Source organism: Loxodonta africana, unplaced genomic scaffold (genome assembly GCF_030014295.1).
Source record: "Loxodonta africana isolate mLoxAfr1 unplaced genomic scaffold, mLoxAfr1.hap2 scaffold_35, whole genome shotgun sequence".
Lineage (NCBI taxonomy): Eukaryota > Metazoa > Chordata > Mammalia > Proboscidea > Elephantidae > Loxodonta > Loxodonta africana.
Window position 1 is genome coordinate 687,768 of NW_026975065.1, and position 18,387 is coordinate 706,154.

Sequence of the window (18,387 nt, forward strand, 5' to 3'; positions counted from 1 at the left end):
GCCTTGTGTGAGCAGGACGGGGGTGTGCTGAGGAGTGGGTGCTGAAGGTGCTGAGTCAAGGGGAGTTTAATATAAAGTTGGGTCAAGGATAGTTTGTTGACAAGGATTTATTGCCGTAGCAAGGGTTCTGGAAATGGGTTTAATATGCTGTGGGATTGCTTTTGGAAGCTTAGAAAAGGCAATGGCCCACATTCTCTGAAATGGAAATGCCAGACCTGCTAGGTCAGATGTTGGAAGAGGGATTAAAAGCCTCCAATATGTGGGCATGTCTGAGTTAGTCTTCTATAAGACCATTTCTTGGAGGTCCTGAAGGATACCCATTTCATCAAAAGAATAAGGAATGCGGAGATGAGGCGAGCACCAGCAAGATAGAGCTTACCAATATGTATACTTTGTAGGGAGTCCCTGGACGCCACAAACAGTTAAGTGCTTGACTATTATCTGAAAGTCTGGCAGTTTGAACGTACTCAGAGGGTCCTTGGAAGACAGTCCTGGCCATCAACTACTAAAGGATGAAAGCCTTAAAAACACTATTGAACAGTTAGTTCTACTATGCCCACATGGGGTGGTCATGAGTCAGAAATGACTTGATGACAACTAACAGCAACAATTGTCTATAGGCTCAGGTTGTTAGTGGGAGCTGGGCTGCCTAGTAGCAATGCAAATCATGGGATCCCAGCTCTACAGAGGCCAGGTGAAAGTACTTAACTGTCAGAAACAAGTTGTGTGTGATTCCAATAATGGTCAGCAGGTCACAGTAGTAGTTATCTATTGGGGCATAATAGATTCTCCCCAAACTTAGCAGGTGTGAGATAAATGGAAAATTAATATTCAACTCATTCTGATAAATTTGGAACTAGACAAAAATTTTGGTATCACTCAACATAGTTTTCAGGTGAAGGAATAAACTAGAAAATTTAAATAACTAGTATAAGTATAATAAGAGATTTTTCAAATAATGATGATATAATTGCATACCTGAATAAAAGACAAATACATCAAAATCAATGGTTTGTCTCCAGTATAGACATGAGGGTCTCAAATTGGCAAGGGTGAGAAGGGCAGACCGTTCTCTTTCCCCTACTACTTGACTGGATCAAACTGTGTTCAAAACTGTAAAATATTTAGGAAAACATTGTTTTGACCAGAGCATCAAAGGACCTCTATGACGAAAACTAATGTACTAAAATACATAAAATGAAACCTGAATGTATGCAAAAAATATGCCATATTTTCAAATGAGAAGTCTTGTCAATGAAATGGAGGTCCCTAAAACTAATATATAAGTGGAATGTATTTCCAGTTGGAATATTAAGATAGTTGTTTTTGAATTGTATACAGTGATCATATGCTACAAATAGTACAGTAGATAGCAGAGGATGTTGCTGGTGTTAGGAGACTTGGAGTCCATTTCTGACTCATAGTGATCCCATTTCACTGCCCCATAGGGTTTTCTAGGCTGTGATCATTATGGGAGCAGAACAACAGGTCTTTCCCCTCAGTGCCCCCTGGTGGGTTCGACCTGCCAAACCTTCTTTGGATTAGCAGATGAGCACTTAATCACTGCAACACTACGGCTGCTTTAAAAGGTATAGAGAAGAAAAACATGAAAAAGCAGGATACTGACAGGTGTCTACCTCTTCAGGTAACAGAACAAATTGATATTACATAGCATAGAAACTGACAAGTCGACCAATGAAACAAAATCTGCTAAGAAGTCACAATAAACATTGATATAAAGGCGCTATTTTGAGAAAATTATATTTATTTAATAAACGGTGCTGACTCAAGTGACCGTTCTGGGGGACAAAGCTTGCAAAAATGTGATACACAAATGATAGATTTGGAAAATCATGTGAAATGGAGATGACAAGGCTTAATAACAATTTCCATTTTACACAGAAGGATAAAAGTTAAGCACTTGAAAAATGAGCAGTGAATTCAAAAAGATCGTTCACAGGAAATCCACATGCCCAATAAACATAGTCCAAGTTGCTCAAAAACACTTGTAGTTAAGAAAATATCAAAGTCCCAGTGAAACTGGCACAATTTAAAAATCAACACCATCTATGGCTGGCTGGGCTGTGGGGAGAAGGATACCCTGAGACATGGCTGGAAAGGTGCTTTAGGACAGCCTCTAGGGGAAAGACATGGTCATGGCTCTGTACTTTTAAAACATACTTTGAGCTGGAAATCTCACTCTATGGAGTCTATTGCACAGAAACAGATCCTGTAGTATACAACGGATAGTTATTATTAGTGTTGACCAAACGTTGACTGTACATTGACGGTTGAATGATAGATAACTTATGGTAAAGCTACATCATCAATAAATGAGTTGTAGTAGTTGAGTGGGAAAAATATCTGTGAAGTATTATTGAAGTATTACTGAAAAAATCTAGGTGCAGAGAAGTGTATATAAAATGAGCACATCTGGGTTAAACAATATCAATTGTTTGAATATGCTTGGATACCTGTTTATGTTTATGAGTGTTATACACATAAACGATCCTTTTGAATTCACTGCTCATTTTTCACGTGCTTAACTTTTATCCTTCTGTGTGTGTGTATAAGTCTGTGTCCTTGTTTAAGCAAGGATAAGAGAGACTACTTACCACATTGTTAACCTGAATTATCTTGGATTCACTTGCAGGAAAGAACAGGGGGAGGAGAGCTAGAACACGCAGGAAGAGTGGACTTAAAAAGCATGGATGATAATGTTTTCATTTTAGTAGTGTTATGTATGAACGAACAAATCTGTCTTAAAGGGAGAAAGCCAGAATATTTCTTAGAAGCAAGGATGGCTTTGGCCATGTTATCAAGAGGGAGGGACCAGTCCCTGGAAAAGGACATCATGCTTGGTAAAGCAGAGGTCCAGTGAAAAAGAGGAAGACCCTCAATGAGATTGATACAGTGGCTTCAACAGTGTGCTCAAATATAGCAAAGATTATTAGGATTGCACATGACCGGGTGGTGTTTTGTTCTGTGGTGCAAAGGGCCACTGTGAGTCAGAACTGACTTGATAGCTTCTGACAAGAACATGTAGAAGTACAGATAAAGTGTACTGAATTGATATCATCTATTTAAATTATTCATGTAAGTTAAAAGATCAAAAAATATAGTGGCAGTGCCATATCTAATGACTTACAGAGAATCAAGGTAGAATATCAAGTGAAATAAGGGGCGAGAGCAATGTGGGTGGAGTGTGACCAGGCTTTCATAAAAGTAAACACCCCAGCAGATATACCTGTGTGCCTGTGACTGTGTATATGTGTCCCTGCAGAGAGGTGTAGGGAAGGTTACACATGTGTCTATTAACATTGGATACCCTGGGGGAGCAGGACCAAATTACATATGAGGGTGGGACCCTGACATTAATTTTTTTGTCATACAAATCTGTGATCTTGCAAATGTGATAAAAAACAATTTCAGAGCTTTGGAAATTCATAAACATCATAGATATATGTATATTTTAACATGTTTTGTTAGATATTTAAAATAGGTGAAAATTCTCCAGAATGACAGACAAAAGATTTGAATCACTGGCAGGAGAGCACACCGCAGAAAGTAATAATCAGATCCAGTGGATTTCTTGTTGTTCTTGGAGCCAGTGAGTTCCTCTGGTCTCTATAACTGGAAATGACCAAAAATAATTTTGGGAAATCAGTAGAGTTACCCCTCAAACACGTCTTGCAAGCACACGTCTACAGCTAAATGTAGAAGGCTGGACGCCATGTGCAATTCACTAGGTAACTCATGCGCCTCTAGAAGATTCTCTTTCCTGGATATGCTGCTTCCACCTCCTCCCTGCCTAGCCCCACTGGATAACCCACCTTTGTGCATTTTAGGCCCCATTCAGGTCTGAGCATAGATCATAGAGGACATCAACTGGGAAGGTAGCTTTTAAGAAGAAAGATGTTGATGAAAAGATTTCCGAAAGCAGCACCTCCCCAGCCAGCCTCTCCCCAGCCTGGGAATACCAACCCCTCCCACCCTGATACCTCTGAGAATCTCTGATTTTTCGTTTTGGATGCTTAGGAGACTGCAGAATTTACCTGGTCTGAACACCTTGGTTCTTTTCTGCCTGTGACCCTCTGCCTCGCAGGAGCCGTCTCTGTCACTCTGAGGAATACACACAGGACAGACTGTGGATGGAGGTGCCCATCCTAGAGGCCCTGCCCTCCATTCCTCTGCCCCTGGGGGGTTCCCTGTGATACTTGTGGTCTCATTTCCTAGAGAGGTGGATACACCCCTGTCATGTCCAGGGCTTCCCCAGACTTGGGATTTGATGTTGTGACTGAGACTGGGGCTTTGTTGTCCACTGTTGAGTCTGGGCCTGAATCTGCCCCTTCCCACCATTACCTCTGATCACCTGTGTTCTCGCTGTTCTCCCTGGGTTTGAAGCCTGTCCTCTCTTTTGGTTCTTTCACCTCAGAGGGCCTTTTTCTTCCAGTTCTTTGACCTCGGGACAGGTCAGATTTGACCACAGGAAAACAAAAAAAAATTAGCATGTTTGTTTGACATGTCAAGAACCGGAATGTATAGCTTGATTTAGGAGAAGAAAAAGTTCCAAAGCTCTACCCCTTACCCTAGAACATGCTCTACAGGAAATATCCTGCAAGCCCTGGATCAACTCTTATCCAGAAATGGTTAACACCCAGGGGGATTTTTCTACACCACCTCCCACTTACATTCCCCTAATGTGGCAGAAAGGATGCATCCCAATCATAAACCCAAATTCACCCTAGGAGACCAGAAGACATGGCTGGGGTGAGTTCATTTTCCTTCAACCTGCCCTCCTCTCCTCCTACCAAGCCCTGTCTCTTTCTCTGCCTCTATACTGCTGGGAAGGGACCCAGAGTTGTTTGTTTAGGGCTTTATGTCCACTGCTCACCTGCAGACATGTTTCCCAACAGCCTGCCATCTCTCTGATTCCTTCTCCTCCAAAGAACTCAGTGACACCCCCTTCACCATCACACCTCAGCAGGGCCCCCCCCAATCCTCCCAAGTCCCACTGAAATCCCATTTCCCTTTCCCTATTTATGCTGCGCTCATCCTTAGGGTCCCAAGATCTCACCATCCAGATGAGGCCTGTCCTGTCCTCTCCTGGGCCAGGGGAGCCTCTGAGGGGACCTGGTGTCTGCGGTCAGCTATCTGGGACTTCTTCCATCCAGATCCCCCTTAGGGCTGGAGTTCTCTGTGCACTTGGGTTGGGAGGGTTGGGGTCACAGGGGGAAGGACGGTATGATCTTCCAGGGGAGCTGGGTTAAACGAACCTGAATGGAGGTCTCTCCTGAAGGGCCCACGTTTTCAGCCCAAAGGCCCTGCTCCTCCTAGTCCCGGGGTTCTAGCACGTCTTCAGGCGCTTCCCCCTCTGGCCTCGGTGGTGCACCTGCTCCTTCTGCAGGCTGGTCTCCTGCCTCTTCAGCCTGTCCAGCTGGTGCCTCAGCCTCTTCAGTTCTTCTCTCTGCTTCTCCAGCTGCTCCTCCAGGCGTCTGCAGACCGCTCTCTTCTCCCTCACCTCCCTCTTCTTGGCGGCCATCAGGCAACGCCTGGCCAGCTGGTGGCAGCGTCTGGGCATTCGCTGGACTGAGCGTGGCAGCCGCCTCTCCAGCAGCTCTTCAAAGAAGACCCGGCAGCTGAAGCCCTGAGTCACACCATGCTCCGCGTGCGCAACCAGGGCCTCCCGGGACTCGAACACGCGGCAGCAGGCCACGCAGCGGAAGCCGTGCTTACGGGTCACCAGCCACTCCGGGGTGGTTGCGCGGGGTCTCTCCCCATGCTCCTCCCCTTGGTCGGTGGGCTCCTGGGTACAGGTCTGGGGCCCCTCCTGCCAGGGCTCCAGGTTGCTGACCAGGGACTCAGTGTTGGCCAGACTTGGGGCAGAGCCGATGGTGCTCTCCTCAGAGAGCTTGGCTTCAAAGACCTGGGGCATATTGCCCACGGGGGCAAAGGAGGTTTTGGTCTGCCAGGAGACCGCCACCCCCTTGACCGTGCGCACCTTGGTGAAATATGCGCACCTGACCCATGGGTTTCCTGGGGCAGCCCCGTAGCTGGAGGAGTGAGAGGTCTGCTCGGTGGAAGAGGAAGGAGAAGCGTTCTCGGATTGTTTTGGAATCTTCCTGGGCCTGGAGCTTCGACTTTTTTCATGGGATGTTGTTGACTGTTGCACATTTTCCTCTTGGATAGAGACCTCTGAGAATAGAGAGTTAATTTACTTGAGCTTTCAGGGTCCTTATTCTCACCTGTGACCCCAAAGCTTTGGTCATAGGGACCCCTGGAGGCCTCTCCATCACCACATCCTCCACCTCTGCAGACCCCATGCTTTCTTTCTTCTTCCCCAGAGACCCACCACCCTTTGGGGGCACTGCTGTGGAAGACAAAGTCTCCATTGTAAAGTGGCACTGTTTATGGTAGTTCATTTTTTAAGAAGTTATTTTTCTTTAATTCCACCTTTATTGAATTCCAATGAATTTGTTCCTTTGGAACTTAGAAATGACCTCATTCCCATGAAGCTTCATAATAAATGTGTGACTTGATGTTTTGTATGTGAGTGATATTCTTAGTAAATTTGGAGGGTAAACACTCCAGAGCAATGGTCACCTCTTTTCATCCTCTGTTTACTGAAAGGCTTTTTATAGAGGAGGTATATGTAAAGAGAAGAATGTGTATATTTAGTTATGATTCTTACATGTGTACCTCTTCCTTGCACCCTTCTTAACCCAGCCACAGTAGAAGATGAAAATTGTTTTTCTCGGAATAGAAGCCCAGTCCTTAGTAGATGAAGTGAGGCAGAAAGAGATGGCCGTATCTGAGAACCTTGATGTGAGAACTTCAGATGGAGAACACACAGCCTCCTCCGCTGTGTATGTCTCAGTGGGTTGTCTGTGTCAACCTAAAGGTCTGTGTATGTTTCTGAATCTGTGGGAAGGACTGCAGAGTTCAGGATGCAGAAAGAGATGGAGCTAGGTCGGGTGCGTTGGATGGAGGGAAAGCTTGAGAGAGAGACAAGATTCAGAGATGGAACATGCCAGCAGTTGGTTAGAAGGATACAGAGATCAAGGAGGGAGCAGAAAGCAGGGCTCAGCCACTGAAGGGCAGAATGGGGCAGCAACAAAGAAGACAAGGCGGGGGCACACTAGTCGGTGAAAGAATGGATGACTAAGAATGATAGCAGAAACTGAGGTTAGCTATAGTTGGAATTTTAAAATTCTTTCCTGCTAGACTTTGAAAACATCATGCTAAATGGAATAAGTTAGTATTTGCCCTAAGTATAGGGCAAATACTGTACGATCTGACTTACATGAAATAAGCAAATATATAGAAAGCAAGGATTATTGGTGGTTGCCAGTTGTGGGCAGGGGGAAGGGGCAGTTTTTCCATTGGGGCATTGAGGTTATGTTAATGGTTGTAGAAAAGTTTGGAGAAAGGTATTGAGAATGGTTATATGACTTGAAGAATGTAATGAGTATCACTGACTCATACATTAGAAATTATTCAGTTATGTTTTATGTATATTTTCAACACAATTAAAAAAATAAAACTTTGCAATTACAAGAGAATAAAAAACGATCTATACTATAGCTGTCTTTACCTAGAAGAAATGTCAAACCCTTCGGTAAAGATGGTCAGGAGACCTTGGAGGAGAAGGGAAATCCCTAGAGCTAGAGGGGCAGGGCCTTCCTGGACCTTCTTCTGCCTGCGTCCAGGCTGAGGACTGTGGCAGCTTACATTGACTGGGAACTCTGAATGAACGTGTGGTACTGTGCTCCATCACACCACCCACTCCGAAAACCTCCTGATAAATTTGATATATTTTTTTAATTCGCATGATATATTAATTCATTCTCATGAAAAAATGAAGTACAAGTCTCTGTAACCACCCTTCTCCCTGGTTCTATACCCACTGCCCCAGTTGCCCACCTGCGTTCTTTCCGCTAACAAAGCAGGAGAGTTCACAAATCTGACTTGTCTGCTACGGTTATGGAAAGCCCCTCAGATGACAGTAGAATTCTATATTTCACTCACATATTTATTCCTTCATTTATTTATTCACACTATAATTTCTTACTGTTTACTAATTGACAGGAAGTTTTTTCAGGTGAAAGCCTCGATGATCCCTTGTGGTCCTTGTTTCCGGGGTGAATCAAACCCCTTGCTGCCCAGCACCCATCGCACAGACTGAATTTTCCTCCCACCCTTACCTTGGGCCTTAGAGAAAGGCCTCTTCCTCATGTATTGACGCTCCATTCTGGCTGGGTGAAGATGAACCACGAAGGATGGTCAACGGCAAGCTGTTTCTCCTCCTCCCACGTAGAGATGATGTCCCAAACTCTCACAAGTTGGGGACCTTGATTTAGGCAGAACCGTTTGTAATTTGGTATCCAAAGTCGCTCTCCCACAGGAGACCTCAGACCCACAAAGAGCAGTTGGGATCTGAGTGAGCACCAAGGTTTCCAGTAACTCTTGTGTGACATCATCGCTGACATCGCTCAGTTCCAAGGGCCCAGTTTGAATCTAAACAGCGCACTAGGAAAAAATATGGCAACTGTTGTGGGAGAGGCTAGGAGGCTGGGAGGAGGGAAATTATATCTTAAAAATGAATTGAAATGTTCACTTAAAGAAGTCAACATCTAAGAGGAAGGAAACTGTGAGTTGAGGAAATAGAAGAGTGTAATGAGTCGCTATTTCTCCCAAACCTCTTCTCTGGCCCTGAATCAAATCTCTCCAGCCCTAGAAACACAATGTCCACTCTGAACACCTCTCAGGCCTCCTTTGCCACTTAGGCTTCACACAGGCCGTTCCCTCTGACTAGTAGACATTCTCTCCCTTCCTGTTGACTGGTTCCTCCTCCAAGGTACCCAGTCTGTGCTTCTGGTTTATGTATTCAGAGGACCTAGTAATCTTTTAGTAATCCTCCATCATAGCACTGAGTCATAGGAGATGCTCAATTTCCAATTTGTGTCTTCCAAATGTGTTGTAAATAACTTGGGGACAAAGACAAGGTCTGCCTCATATTTGGCAGTCCCAGAAAGTGAGACAGAACCCCACCCATAGGAGATACCCAATATATATCTATTGGTTAAATAAAAGAAAACTCTTTCAAAAGACTCACCCTTCGTAGCCATCCGTGCAGAATGGAGTTTTTGGTCTGTTGCCTGGAGGTACCATCACTCAGTGGTGGTGTCTAGGCCACTCTCTCTTGACCTCCTGACTCTCAACCCTGTGAAGCCTCTTGGCCTGTCCACATGCTTCTCCCTTGGAGCCACTAAAAAGGGTAGGATTACATCAACACAGAAAAGCACTGAGACTCCGGACGACGTCTATGGTCAACCTGCCTGGGAGGCTTAGGTGAGCCCTCGGGGAAAGGTCCACTGTCCTCTGCTTGATCTCCTTTTTTGTCCAGGGGGCAATTAGAAAAGGAAGAAGCAAATTGTTGAAACATTTTAAGCAGGGTTTGGGAAGTTGTGCTTGGTAGGTAGAGGAGAGCCTGAGGATTTGAAGGAAAATGAAAGATGTCAACATGGGAGCAGAGGGCTCGCTTTGTGTGATGACAGATGGTAGAATGTGGGCAAGTGGTTGGAAATATATAAAAAAAGAAAATCTCCTAACCATCCACTCGTATTTCAAAATTTAGGTCAAGCATCACTTCCTGGTGGAAGCCTTTCCAACCCTACACCTGGTAGAATTTCCCACCCTGCTCCACACTCTATTGTATTTAAGAAACGCTTCTGCCACAACTAGGGACAAACTTGATTGCATTTACATGTTGTGATGGATAGCAAAAATGGCCACATGTTCTAATATGTATGTATCCATACATATTATATGACCTACAGCTCCCTTTCTCAAGAGCAAGATTCTTCCTCCAGTCCTTGAATTTGGGCTGATCTATGATTGCTTTGGCCTTTGGGACAGTACAAAGACCAGTAGAAGCAGAGACCGAATATAATTAGACACATCGTGACTTGCTCTCTTACCAAAAACGAAACCCACCACTCTCAAGTATATTCTAACTCATAGTGACCCTGAAGGACAGAGTAGAACTGCCCCATAGGGTTTCCAAGGCTGTAATCTTTACAGAAGGAGAGTGCCATGTCTTTCTTCTGCAGAGCAGCTGGTGGGTACAAACTGATTACCTTTCCTTTAGCAACTGAGCCCTTAATCACTGCAGCACCAGGGCTCCTCCTTGCCCTCTTGCTGCTCTTCAAACACTGAGAACCCATGGGAACATCCCAGGCCACCCTAATAAATGACAAGAGACCATTAGAGAGAGAATCCAGCTGAGAAGATTTCAGGCTGCCCACCAGCTGACATCGTGGCTGATTCCCGATACATGAGGGAGCCCAGCCGAGAGCGGCTGAGTCTGCCCCAGACCAGAAGAACCCCAAACTGCCAACCCGCAAAACTGTGAGCGAAGTAACTGCTTGTTCTTTTAAGGCACTTCATTTTTGGGTCATTTCTTATACAGCAATTGATAACTGATTTGTTAACTGGGCTGTTTCTCTCACCAGACTGCAAGGAATCTTTTCTTAATCATTTCTGTATCAACAGTATCTGGCAGAGGGTTGTTCATGTAGTCATTAGACAGTAGAAATTTCTTCATTTACATCATTTAAAAGTTTCTAACATTATGTTTTAACTTTCTTTTATAAGTAAGATATGGGTGGATTTGCAAGTCTAAGCTGAGTGTACATGTTTTTTCCTTAGGTATTAATCCCTTTTTCTTGCTATTACTCATACATTTAGACATAATTCCAATATTATACTTCATATTCACTGTTCTTTTTTTTATTATTATTATTCTGCTTTTCCTGTTTCTTTTTTTATTGGAATGATGAAATTTCTCTTTCTTTTTCCTTCTAGCGATTTGAAAGTTGTATTTTCAATTCCTATTCTTTTATAGTAAACATGAGATCTTTGAACATTTTAATATTTGGTATATTGTATCAAGTTCATATCTCAGTTCTCCTCTCAAACAGTAATTTTTTGCTAGCTGCCATTGAGGTGACTCCGACTAATGGTGAACTTAGGTACCACAGAACTAAAGGTTGCCAGGTCCTGTGTCATCCTCACAAGTGCCAGCAATTTAGATTCCATCATTATGGCTAATGTGCCAGTCCATCTCACCAAGGGTCTCCTACAGCCTTGTTGGCCTTCTTCTTCACCAACCATGATATTCTCCTCTAGGACTGATTAATCTCTCCTGATGACATGTCCAAAGCAAGTGAATTGGACAGTATTCTCTTGTGATCTGTAAGGGTTTAATTGTCCAATTTTCAGAAGTAAATCTCCAGGTCTTTCTTCCTAGTGTGTCTTAGTCTTGAAGCTCCACTGAAACCTGTCCACCATGGATAACCCTGTTGGTATTTAAAATACTGGTGGCCTAGCTTCCAGCATCATAGCAACATCCAAACCACCACAGTACAGCAAACTAAGAGACAGGCAGTGAGCCGAACTGGGTATTGTTGTTGTTAGGTGTCATCAGGTCAGTTCTAATTTATCGTGACCCTATATACAGCAGAACAAAACACTGGCCAGTCTTGTGCCATCCTCACACTTGTTATTATGCTAGAGCCCATTGTTGCAGCCACTGTGTCAATCCATCTCACTGAGAGTCTTCCTCTTTTTCACTTTCTACTTTACCAAGCATAATGTCCTTCTCCAGGGCCTGGTCTCCCCTGATAACATGTCCAAAGTATGTGAGACAAACACTCACCATCTGTGCTTGTAAGGAATATTCTGGCTGTACTTCTTCCAAGACAGATTTGTTTGTTCTTCTGGCAGTCTATGGTATATTCAATATTGTTCACCAACACCATAATTCAAAGGCAGCACTTCTTCTTCGGTTTCCCTTATTCATTGTCCAGCTTTCACATACGTATGAGGCGTTTGAAAATGTCATGGCTTGTGTCAGGCACACCTTAGCCTTCCGAGTGACATCTGTGCTTGTCACCAGCTTAAAGAGTTCTTTTGCAGCAGATTTGCAATACATCATTTGATTCCTTGATTGCTGCTTCCATGAGCGTGGACTGGGGAACCGAATAAAATGAGATCCTTGATAACTTCAATCTTTTCTCTGTTTATCATGATGTTGCTTATTGGTCCAGTTGCGAAGATTTTTGTTTTCTTTATGTTGAGGTGCAACCCATACTGAAGGTTGTAGTCTTTGATATTCACCACTAAGTGCTTCAGGTCCTCTTCACTTTCACCAAGTTTGTGTTATCTGCGTATCGTAGGTTGTTAATGAATCTTCCTCTAAACCTAATGCCACATTCTTCTTCATAGAGTGCAGCTTTTTGGATTATTTGCTCAGCATACAGATCGAATAAATGTGATGAAAGGATAGAACCCTGACACAAACTATTCCTGATTTTAAACCACATAGTGCCCCTTGTTCTCTCTGAAAAACTGCCTCGTGGTCTATGTACAGGTTTCACATGAGCAAACTTAAGTGTTCTAGAATTTCCATTCTTTGAAGTGTTACCCGTAGTTTGTTATGATTGACACAGTATAATGCCATTTCATAGTCAATAAAACGCATGGAAACATCTTTCTGGTATTCTGGTATTCTCTGCTTTCAGCCCAGATCCATCAGACATCAGTAATGATATTCCTGATTCCATATCCTCTTCTGAATCTGACTTGAATTCCTGTTGCAACTTCTTTTTAATGATCTTCAGCAAAATTGTACTGGGTTTTGATATTAATGATATTGTTTGATAGTTTCTGAATTTTGTTGAATCACTTTCTTTGGAATGTGCACAAACATGGATCTCTTCCAGTCGGTTGGCTAAATTATTCAGCCAGTGCTGCATCTGTTTGTTGAAACATCTCAATTGGTACCTGTCAGTTCTTGGAGTCTTGTTTTGCCAATGCCTTCAGTGAAGCTCGGAGTTCTTCCTTCAGTACCATCAGTTCTTGATGACATGCTGCCTCCTGAAATGGTTGAACATCGACCCATGCTTTTGTGTGTGTGTGTGTGTCTGTGCCGTGACCCTGTGTATTCTTTCCATCTTATTTTGATGCTTCCTGTGTTGTTCAATATTTTGCCCGTACAATCCTTCACTACTGCATCTCGAGGCTTGGATTTTTTTATTCAGTTCCTTTAGCTTGAGAGATGCCAAGCATGTTCTTCCCGTTTGTTTTTCTAACGCCAAGTCTTTGCACATGTCATTATCATACTTTGTCTTCTCGAGCCGCCCTTTGTAAATCTTCTCTTCAGCTCTTCTACTTCATCATTTCTTTCATTTCCTTTAGCTACTTTACGTTCAAGAGCAAGTTTCAGAGTATCTCTGACATTCATATTGGTCTTTTCTTTCAGTATAAGGGCTGTATTTGAGGGTACCATCATTTTTATAACTTGCTAGTATCCTCTGTCAGGGCAGTTATTGACTGTAGCTGCACGCCACCTAGTTCTTCTGGTTTCAGGCTGATGGCGTCTCTGGTTTACGTGGCCATTAAGGGAAGACCTGTTATTCAAAGAATTATACTTAGAGGAAAATTTGTATATTTATGTATAATTTAAAGCTTCTCCTTTAAGATTGCCTTTCCCTGAACAGAAAGCTCTCACCATGTCATTATGAGAAATACTCTTTCAGTGTGAGGCCGAAAGAGATGTCCATATTTGAGAGTCCGATGGTACAAATCTCAGTAGCCAAGACACAACCACATCAACTGTGTGTGTGGGTGGGTTGTATATGTCAACATAAGGGTCTGTATTTTTCTGAGTATGAAGGTAGGATTGGCGAGTTAAGGAAGAAAGAGATGGAAGCATCTTGGGAGTGGAGTGCAGACTCCGTGACAGAAGTTGCAGCAGGGGATCTCTCAAGAGGGTTTTAGAGGCCAGTTAGAAACCTAGGAAGCAAAAGGAAATAGGGCCAGTGGAGGGCAGCACTGGAGTAGTGGTGGGGGGCAGCAAAAATAATGGTAGTGGAGAGGGCAACAAAACTGCCCTGAAAGGAGTGGCAAATTAAAGATTCTAGACAAAATTCAGGTTCAGAAAAGAAGGAATGTAAAAAAATTCTATCCTATAGCTCTCTTTGCTGTGAGGGTTTTTTAGGCCCTTCGGGAGATGTGGGGAGAAGACATAGGAGGAGAAGGGGAGTTCCTGAATCTAGGGGAGGAGTCTGCAAGCCATCTTCTGCCCTCAATGATGTGGGCTCTGGGCTCCTTCAACTTCTCACTGCCAGAACCTCCTGAGATATTTTCTTAATTCTTCACATAGTACATTAATATCATGTCATTAGAAAATATAATAAGTATGCTTCTCTCTAACCACCCTTTCCCCCATCCTATACTCTCTGCCCTAGTTATGCACTGGCTTCCTTCCTTTCCACCAGGTACAGATCCTAAACAACAGAGTGCCTGGAAAGCTCTCGAACTCCCAATGAATTCTGTAGCTTGATCCCTCACTTATTCCTACATTTCTTATTGATATAAGAATTTGGTTAATTGCCAACCAAATGACAGGAAATGCTTTCTCAGGACGCTCCTCCTTATGACCTTATCCATTCCCAATTCCTTCATCTTGTCCTATCATGGCTGTCTTTTCTGGTGGAAACCAGACCCTTTGTTCCATAACACACATCAATCTGGGACAATTTTTCCTCTCACCCTTATCTAGAGTCTTAGAGAAAGGCCTCTTCCTTGTATATCACTGTTTCATCCTCTCCGGGTGAAGATGTCCAATCATAATGATGTTCTGAAGGATCTTTATCCCTTTTCCCAGTTCTTCATGATGCATGACCGTTTGGTGACTTGGGGACTCCGGTTTAGTCCAGAATTTCTGTGATAGAGTAGTTCCAGGTGCTCTCCCACAGGATCTCAGATCGACACCCTCTCCAAAAGAGTAGGTGAGATCAGCATGAATGGCATGGCTTCCATAACCCTGTGCGACATCATTCCTGACATTGCTCAGTTCCATGGGTCCACTTTAAATAGAAACACAGCAAAAAGAAAAATATGGAACTGTTCAAGTAGGAGCTTGAATACTGCCAGTCCCAGACTGGGAAAAGGGGGCTTAGATATAAAAAAGGAATTGCAACTTTTCTCTGCACTCCATGTCGTTACTATCCCTTGGTGGGGAGAGAGAGAGTACAGGGAATCGTTACAGTGTGACCAGGAGTTGATTTGTCCAAAACTTCTCATTTGACTCTCTTGGAATCATGTCTCTCCAGCCCTGGTCATACAATGTCCACTCTGAACACCTCTCAGGTCTCCTTAGCCTCTGAGGCTTCACACAGGCTCTTCCCCGTGACTAGATTTTCTCTCCCATCCCATCTGATGGCCTACTCTCTGGTGAAGCATGGTGGTTAAGAGAACTGACCCCATTGGAACAGATTGGGCTTATGAGCTCACCATAAAATGCTAAGACTCAGGAATTTGTGGCCAGCCAGAATGGGAGGTTTAGGAGTTGACTTGGGGAAAGTCCATGACCTGTGCATCTTCCAGGCTCTGCTTTCACTCTGGAGCCCATTTAGAAAAGGAGCTGCTAAATGGAGACAGCATTTGAGGAAGCAATTAAGAACATTGGGGTGGTGATGACTTCTCAGAGGAAAATAAATTTTCAACAGGGAAATGCTAGGGTCTACTCTTGTATGACTCCAAACTATAAATAGGGACGAGTGGTTGGAAAACAGTAGAACAAAAGATGATCTGCATCTGGTCACAAATGTACCAAATGCCTAAGTGGCTTCAGCCTGTCTCCTCAGACTTCTCTCTGGAGAAGACATGGGGCTTCCTGGACCCGGGGCTTTTTTCACACCTTAACTATCCAATCATATTCTCAACTTGGTTCAGACATCACTTCCCTAAATATCCTCCTGGTAGATTTGTTCACTTCTTGCTCCCTACTCCATTGTACCTGCAAAACCCTTTACCACAGCATAAAACACAATTGCATTTACTTTTTGTGGTTGATGTAAGAAATGTCTACACATTTATCCTCTCTCTGTGCCCATGCCTTCTATGAGACTCTGGAGCGCCTTTCATTAGCAGTAGGAGTCTTTCTCCATCCCTCAGTTGGGGCTGACGTTATTGTTTTGGACATTGGGATGGTAGAAAACCTGATAAAATGAGAGAGTTGAAAGACTTTACATTGAGACTTCCCTTTTGTTGCTCTTAAACCCTGAGAACTCATGGGAACACCCTCAGGCCAGCCTGCTAGATGATGGAAGACCAATGGAGGGAGGATCCAGCGGTTTCACTGACTTGATGTTATGAACTGGCTCCCAGCTACCTGGAAGCAAATTGTAGACACATGAGGAAGCCGTGTTGTGAGCCACTGAGGCTGACCCAGATCAGAAGAGCTCCAAACTGACAACTTGAAAAATTGTGAGCTGGTAAATTGTTGCTCTTTTAAGACACGACAATTTGGGGTCATTTGTTACACAGCAATACATGACTGATACAACTGTTAACTTGGCTGTTTCTCTCACCAGGCATTGAGGGAAATTCTCTGAGTCATTTCATCATCAAGAGCAACTGCCATAGGGTCTCACATGTAGCTGTTATAGTGTTAATGTTTGCTGACTTCGTGGATGAATGAATAATATGAATTGTAAGTGAATCAGCACAAATTCATGTGTGCAAGAAAACTTGATATTTCTTTAAATAAACTGAATTCCAACTCAGAGCTCTCGGCTTACAAAATTGGGGTAAAATTTTAACCTTACTTCTTTGTAGGGGTATATTTGGTGTTGGTTTATTTTCTAGGTACCCCGGGGTCTAAAGAAGGACCAAGGTTTAGAGATCTTTAACACACCCATCGCCTCAGCCTATGTGGGTGATCTCTCTAGAAGCATTGTCTCTGCTGCTTCCATTCCCAGATGGAGCATGAGAACCTTGGCAGGGCTGGGAACACCATAATGTGGTTTGTCTACTTGTGTGCCTGCATTACCCTTTGAGGTGCTGCCACCTAGCCCAGGGCATTATCAAGAAGCAGGCCTCACCCCTTCCCAATGTGTAGGTCTCTGCTGTCTGACTCCCACTCTTCCCTTGGTTTCCAGTTCACTCAATGTGATTACTGCAATGAGCTGAGACTCTTCCAACAGACTCTTCAGAGTCTCGAAGTTTCAGGGCTTTAACTCTGTGAGTCCAGTTACCTCTTGAAATGAGGTAGGGAAGGTTGAAAAACATAGGAAGATTTTATTTTGAATTTAATGTTTCAATAAAATTTCTTGCCATGCATTTTCAAATGGTTCTGCCTAACAATTCCCTCTGTTCTCTTACAAGATGCAGGACAATGAAGAGGGAATGTTTGTTGTATCATAATCTCCAGAAGGATGCAAAGTGCACATGGGGTCCATTCCTCCCAATGCTCACACTTGAGCACCACACCCACATGGAATCTCTGCAAGTGTTACTGAGTCCCTCACACATCCACAGTGAACAACTTTCAGATTCTCATAAGCAGGAATTATTTGTGTCCTAAGACGAGGAACTCCTTGGAGACCCTACTGTGTCCTACAGGGTCGCTGTGAGTCGGAATCGACTGCATGGCATCGGGTTTTGTTTTTGTTTTTTGGGGGGTTGGTTGATGTCAGCTGCAGGATAGTGTTTAAAAAAATGTGGACAGCGTAGCAGGTAATACCAACAAAATGAAACTGAAATGAAATGTCTTTTTTTCACACTTACTGACCTCACAGTTCCTTCAAAGTGTTTACTTTCCACTGGGTTCAGAGGCAAGAGGGAACTCTTCATGAGAGAGACACAGGTTGGGACACCTCCAAAATTATACGCCTCCCTCCTGATGTTAGGTAACATTACATACTGTTTGGCTGGTTTATCATCTGACTGCTCCACAAAAATAGAAGGCCCATGCAGGCAGGACCTTGTCTGCTGTGTTGGTCAGAGTATCCTAGTTTCTGGCACCTAAGAAGCTTCCAAATATGATATGTCTGATTGAATGAGTGGGTGGGTTTTTATAAAAACTATGGAAGTGCTCTGTTTATGTAGTTACAATAGTGAAAACTGACATAAGGAAATGGAGACTAGTTATGTATGATTAGAAATGGAGACTAGTTATGTATAATGAGAACAGAACTTGTTAATGAAGAGATAAAAAAATAAGATGTATTAATAGAATGTACCCCCTTCACTTTGGCTGGAGAGAGATATGGTAAAATGGGTTCTTTTCGCCTACTGATTTATGGGTTCTATATATTTAACTGAAATGTTAGTCTTTCGGGAGTCACAAATATTTCTATTGAGATATAATTCACCGGCCATAACATTGCCTTTTATAATGTGCACAATTCTGTGGTTGCTAGTATATGGACAGAGTTGTGCAACAATCACCACTGTCTAGCTTCAGGATATTTTCAGTACCCTGTAAATAAACGCCCTACATATTAGTAGTCATCTCATTACTCCTTTCCTCCAAGA

At 43.4% G+C, this 18,387-nt stretch overlaps 1 long non-coding RNA gene across 1 annotated transcript in view; it reads left to right on the forward strand.

Annotated features, from left to right (window-relative positions):
- Positions 1 to 18,387, forward strand: part of LOC135229539 (uncharacterized) — a 448,157-nt gene that overhangs the window by 43,977 nt on the left and 385,793 nt on the right. The gene's annotated exons all lie outside the window — the stretch shown is intronic.